The sequence below is a fragment of the Coregonus lavaretus genome (assembly GCF_964263955.1).
Source record: "Coregonus lavaretus genome assembly, chromosome: 4".
NCBI lineage: Eukaryota > Metazoa > Chordata > Actinopteri > Salmoniformes > Salmonidae > Coregonus > Coregonus lavaretus.
The window spans coordinates 32,513,638-32,519,637 of NC_139991.1; the positions used below are offsets into that span (position 1 = coordinate 32,513,638).

General features: G+C 45.2%; 1 protein-coding gene across 1 annotated transcript in view; it reads right to left on the reverse strand.

The window, feature by feature from the left end:
* Positions 1-2,811, reverse strand: part of ctif (CBP80/20-dependent translation initiation factor) — a 137,244-nt gene extending 134,433 nt beyond the window's left edge. The window contains exon 1 of the mRNA XM_084160140.1: positions 2,716-2,811. The gene's annotated coding sequence lies outside the window, so the exon portion shown is untranslated. The remainder of the gene's footprint in view (positions 1-2,715) is intronic.
* Between the last annotated feature and the right edge of the window lie 3,189 nt (positions 2,812-6,000).

Below are 6,000 nucleotides of genomic sequence, written 5' to 3' on the forward strand. Positions count from 1 at the left end.
CCGCAATGCAGTGCCTTAGACCGCTGCGCCACTAGGGAGGCCGATGTAATCTATTTTCTAAAAGTGTGCACTGTATCCAAGACCGATGACGTCATTCACACACACATTTCAAGGCTGAGCAAAGATGATCTTGACTGGGAGAGACGTGAGGCGGGGGACGAAGTGAATGAATAACGTTTTTGGTGGCAATCAGCTTTGAAATCAGCAATATTTTTGCGTTATGGTTTGTATATTATAACAAACAAAGTACTAGGTTAGTGAATTGATGTTAGCTTTAGCTGTCAGCTAGCAAGGAATGTTAGACTACAAAGCTAGAAGCTACCGTTATCTTCTTGCATTGTAAAGTGTTCTAGCCTATATGGACATTGTTTTGTGAACAGTAATTTACAGTTTCAACAATTATACATGCCATGTCGCATTATTCAAGTGTCTTAACTTCTGTGCAGCATGTGTTGGGAGTCCAGTGCAGGCTAGCAATGAGTAAGTGGACCAGGCACGGTGTGCGCTATAATAAGGGGTTGGCTGCGTTGATAGACAGGCTTGATCCGTGACACACATTTGACAGATGTACCGAAAGTAACACAAATTCTAGTACCAAACTGTTTTTCATGTTTTAGTATCTAAAAAGTACTGAAGTTTTGGTATACCGTACAACACTACTAGTGTGTGACTAGGGCTGTTACGTTAGAGCGGGGGGTGATATGGACAACAAGTAATATCACAATAAATCGCACTATTTTGCTCGATAACGATAAATACAACTATAAAAAAAATGGTTTATGGACAATTAGGCTTACTTTCCATTAGCGGTAGTTTTTTGTGTGCCAAGTAAGTACAACTGAGATGGAATTTCCTATGATTAAAAAAGTAATCTATTTCAGCTAACATATCCAGGGAATGTATGATCGATATTTATGATCAGATTTATTTTGAGCTCTTCATAGATGGATTTGCCGACATCTTTGTGCATAGGCCTAGGCTATATTATTAGTCTATTCACCACCTGAGGAAGTGTGAACTCAAAACAGTTAGCTAGTATGCCAACTCTAAATATGATCTTGTTGCTAGATAGATTAATCAATTAGTCTACATGGCTATCAGTAAATGTAATGCCCTACAAAACTTTCCAGAGCTAGGCCTAGGCTACCTGATGTAGGCCTATTAAGTGAAATTGGAGCGCTCCGCTCCGCGGGCACTTCAAAACCATAGTCTACTCTGGTTGTAAAGTGGTACCATGAACCCAATAGTACATGAACCCAACATACATTATATACTCACAGAAAGTTGTGACTGCTGTCTGTGACTAGAAAAGTCGTTGCTTTGAAAACTTTATTTTTCCGCAATTGCATTTTGAACAACTGTCATATGCTTTTGTTAATCAGAATGTATCTATCCCTCCTGTGTGCACAGTGGGGAGAGGGAGTGAAGAGTGGCTCGCACACACAGCAGCTGACAGTAAAACAGGGACAGGCAGAAACTTTCATTGTAGGAAACATAATGCATAGGTTATTACTGTTGACCAAATAATGGTTTTCGAACAAAATCACAGAAAATGATGAGCTAAGCAAAATGCTTCAGTTAGAGGAGGGCAATGTTGGTAGGTTAATTTTGTTTTATTGTCCTAGCTCTATGTTAACCCCCTAAGGTTGATGTCCCTGCCCCATGGAAATCGAATTCGCATAATAGACTGTTTAGTGCCAAAAAGAAGGGGGAAAAAAGAAGATATATCGCTCTCTGATATAGGACAGACACTTCAGAACAAACTTCCTTTTGATTTTTTGAGGGGACTACCTGTTGTTCCATGTAGTGAATCTGTTATTCAGTGCGTTTGTATGGGCTAATAGCAGTAAGGCCAAATAAAAATGTATGTAATATTGTTTTTAGATTTAGCTAAATAGCTAAAATTCGAATATCCTAATTTCAGTTTATGTGACAAAACGAGCAACAAACAGTGTAGATAATCATTGTACCATCTAAAACACTGTGAAATATATTTTCAATAACCAAAAATATAGTATTTTCAGCTGTTTGACGCTGGTGTACAAAACCAAAAGTAAAAGACGCAAAAACTAAACTTAAGAACGAGAAGCATAGAAAATGGCTCACACACAACAGATCTACCACTTATTAGACTTGCTTTCAATGAGACACATCTATAACTACATTTCTATGTGAATTTGCTCGGGTTGAACCAAAAAGTTCCATATTGCAGCTTTAATTAAGAATCGACTTACTACTAACCGTCTCAGCTGGGACCACACTTAGCGGATGGTTTGAGAGTAACACATGCTCGCTAGCTAATAATAACAACAAACAAAAAACGTATTTTCGATATGGGATCTTTCTCAGTGTGTTTTATTTTACCGGGCGCGTGCCAGAAAAATATGTTGACTATCAGAAAAGAAGAATGACCTACACATCTGTCCGGCCGCGGGCGCTATCACGCTAGTTACCTACGTTAGTTTAATTCATCCTCAAACTCAAATCCCAACGTTGACATACTGTCATAACTACAAAGTTACAAGCCAGTCACAGCTTTCTGTCATGCCACAATCATTTAGCCACAACAGGGCGCAGGAAGCGACAACTTGCACAAAATCCAGCGCATTGGATCTGGTTACACACCGTAGCTAGCGTTAGATCAACACTCAAATGGCAAACAATCTTTCAACTCGCTAGCTAAGCTAAACCATCTACAGAAAACAATATCCTCACCCAAATATTGGATTCGGACAGCTGGGGAATCCGGGATCACCTCCTGATATTAAACCCGCCGTGTCATGCGTGTATTTCTCGGGAGAGAAACGTATTCGGAAGGAAAAGATTACGCTCCCGGACACAAAAGCAGGGGGGAACGCATGAATGTGACGTTTAGTCCGGTTTGCCGACAGGACATGTGCACGTGGAGGCTTGGATTCTGGGAGCTGGAGTTCCAGTGAGACTTCACGCAATCGCAGTCTAGTTTAAATGTATATATTTTGTAACGATACAGACTTATACAGACATTTTTAGAAGAATCTAGGAGGTTATTGGGAGACATTTTATGTGTTTTCTTATTTCTGAAGTCAATTTCAGTTCATGGATGTTTTTTATTGTACCCGTGCTGTGTTTTATCTAGGCATATTCTACTGCTACTACTGTACAAATGATCTTGTAGGCCGACTTGTTCAAATGTTGTTGGTTTTTTTTCATACACTTTATCATATTGTGTTTGAATAGATTCGAAGGTACGGACCTTCTCATGCAATAGCCTACATTGTTATAAAATAGACTAACGTATTGTTGTCTATAAATGAAATCAAACAATGATCATGTTTTAAGACAAGGAGTTATTGCTTTGTTAAGGTGTTATTTGATTTGAGCGCGGTGATGGGTTATTATCTGTGTGTGCAATGAAGTAACTCAAGCAGATAATCTCTTTGTGGTGTATGTAGCTAATGGCCTGTATTGTATTTTTACTTAAGTCCACAAGTGAGCCCTTGTGGGTACTGGGTGAAATAGAACGTGCAATAATGATTGTGCAATGACATTTTACCAGGCAGTGTAAATGTACAGGTAACTGCCACAATAAAGGTAACACTTGAAATGAGGGATACAAAGTATATTGAAAGCAGGTGCTTCCACACAGGTGTGTTTCCTGAGTTAATTAACATCCCACCATGCTTAGGGTCATTTATAAAAATGCCCAGTTGCCCATTATTTTCGCTACCATGGCTAGAAGAAGAGATCTCAGTGACTTACCATGGCTAGAAGGGGTCTCAAAGGAGCATAGGGGGTTTAAAGGGTGTGTGCGCGTGTGTGTGCGTCAGTCACTAGATCTCAACCCAATTGATCACTTATGAGAGATTCTGGAGTGGTACCCGAGACAACGCTTCCACCACCATCAACAAAACACAAAATAATTGTATTTCTCATGGAAGAATGGTGTCGTATCCCTCCAATACAATTCCAGACACTTGTAGAATCTATGCTAAGGTTAATTGAAGCTGTTCTGGCGGCTCGTGGTGGCCCAATGCCCTATTTAGAAACTTTATGTTGGTGTTTCCTTTATTTTTGTGACGAGGTGTGAAAGAAGGAGTCAGGCGCAGGAGGTAAAATACCAAAGTCCAGAGTTTAATCCGTTTGCATAAATCAAACGCCCCAAGCGTCAAACATAACTGTACAAGGGAAAACATCCACCTTGGCAAATAACACAGTGAAATGTAGCTCAACCGAGCTACACGCTCTCACAACAAAAAAATCACTCACAAAGACAAGGGGAACAGAGGGAACACTTACACACATAGTAATTAGGGGAATGAGCACCAGGTGTGTGTGATTGACAAGACATGACAAGTGGAGTGATGAGAATGGGATCGGCAGTAGCTAGTACTCCGGTGACGACGAACGCCGAAGCCTGCCCGAACCAGGAGGGGGGGGGGGGCAGCCTCGGCGGAAGTCATCACCGGAGTGCTAGCTACTGCCGATCACCCCCCCCCCGACGCGCGGCTCCAGCAGTGCGTCGACCACGGCCAGGAGGATGCGGAGCAGGGCGAGTCGGATGGCGACGGTGGAAATCCCTCAACAGGGAGGGATCGAGGATGTCCCGCCTTGGGAACCACGAGATACTGAAGGCCCCCAACCCGACGCCTCGAATCCAGGATGGAACGGACCGAGTACTCTGGGGCCCCCTCAATGTCCAGAGGAGGTGGAGGAACCTCCCGTACTTCAGACTCCTGGAGCGGACCAGCTACCACCGGCCTGAGGAGAGACACATGAAACGAGGGGTTAATACGGTAATCAGGGGGGAGTAACAACCTGTATGTCACCTCGTTTATTCTCCTCAGGACTTTAAACAGCCGAACAAACCGCGGGCTCAGCTTCTGGCAGGGCAGGCGGAGGGGCAGATTCCGGGTCGAGAGCCAGACCCGATCCCCCGGTACGAACACCGGGGCCTCCCTGCGGTGGCGGTCAGCGTTAGCCTTCTGACGACGCACGGCGCGCTTGAGGCGAACGTGGGCAGCGTCCCAAGTCTCCTCCGCGTGCCGAAACCAGTCATCCACCACGAGAGCCTCGGTCTGGCTCTGGTGCCACGGTGCCAGGACCGGTTGGTACCCCAAAACACATTGGAAGGGTGTTAGGTTAGTGGAGGAGTGGCGGAGAGAGTTCTGAGCATATTCTGCCCATGGCAGGAACACCGACCACTACCCCGGCCAGTCAAGACAGTGCTTTCCACCTGCCCATTGCTCTCGGGGTGAAAACCAGAGGTCAGGCTGACCGAGACACCCAGACGTTCCATGAACGCCTTCCAGACTCTAGACGTGAACTGGGGACCTCGGTCAGACACTATATCCTCTGGTACCCCGTAGTGCCGGAAGACGTGAGTAAACAGAGCCTCCGCAGTTTGTAGGGGCGTGAGGGGACCGGGCAGAGGAAGGAGGCGGCAGGACTTTGAAAAGCGGTCCACAACGACCAGGATCGTGGGGTTACCTTGGGAGGGGGGAAGATCAGTGAGAAAATCAATACTCAGGTGAAACCATGGTCGTTGTGGAACTGGTAAAGGTTGTAGCTTACCCGCTGGGAGGTGCCTAGGTGCCTTACTCTGGGCGCACACTGAGCATGAGGAAACATACACCCTCACGTCCTTAGCCAAGGTAGGCCACCAGTACTTCTTGGTCAGGCAGCGCATTGTACGACCGATACCTAGATGACCAGAGGAGGGTGACGTGTGTGCCCAGTAGATCAGATGATCACGGATAAGCGCAGGCACGTACTGCAGCCCAGCTGGACACTGCAGTGGAGATGGATCTGTGCGTAATGCCTGCGCTATATCCTAGATGCCTGCGTCCATCGCCCATACTACCGGCGCCACAATGCATGAAGCCGGGAGTATGGGAGTGTTGTCTCTGGACCTCTCCTCTGTGTCATACAGCCGAAACATTGCGTCTGCCTTCACGTTCTTCGTACCCGGAATGTATGAGAGTGTGAAATCAAACCGGGTGAAGAAGAGGGCCCACCTGG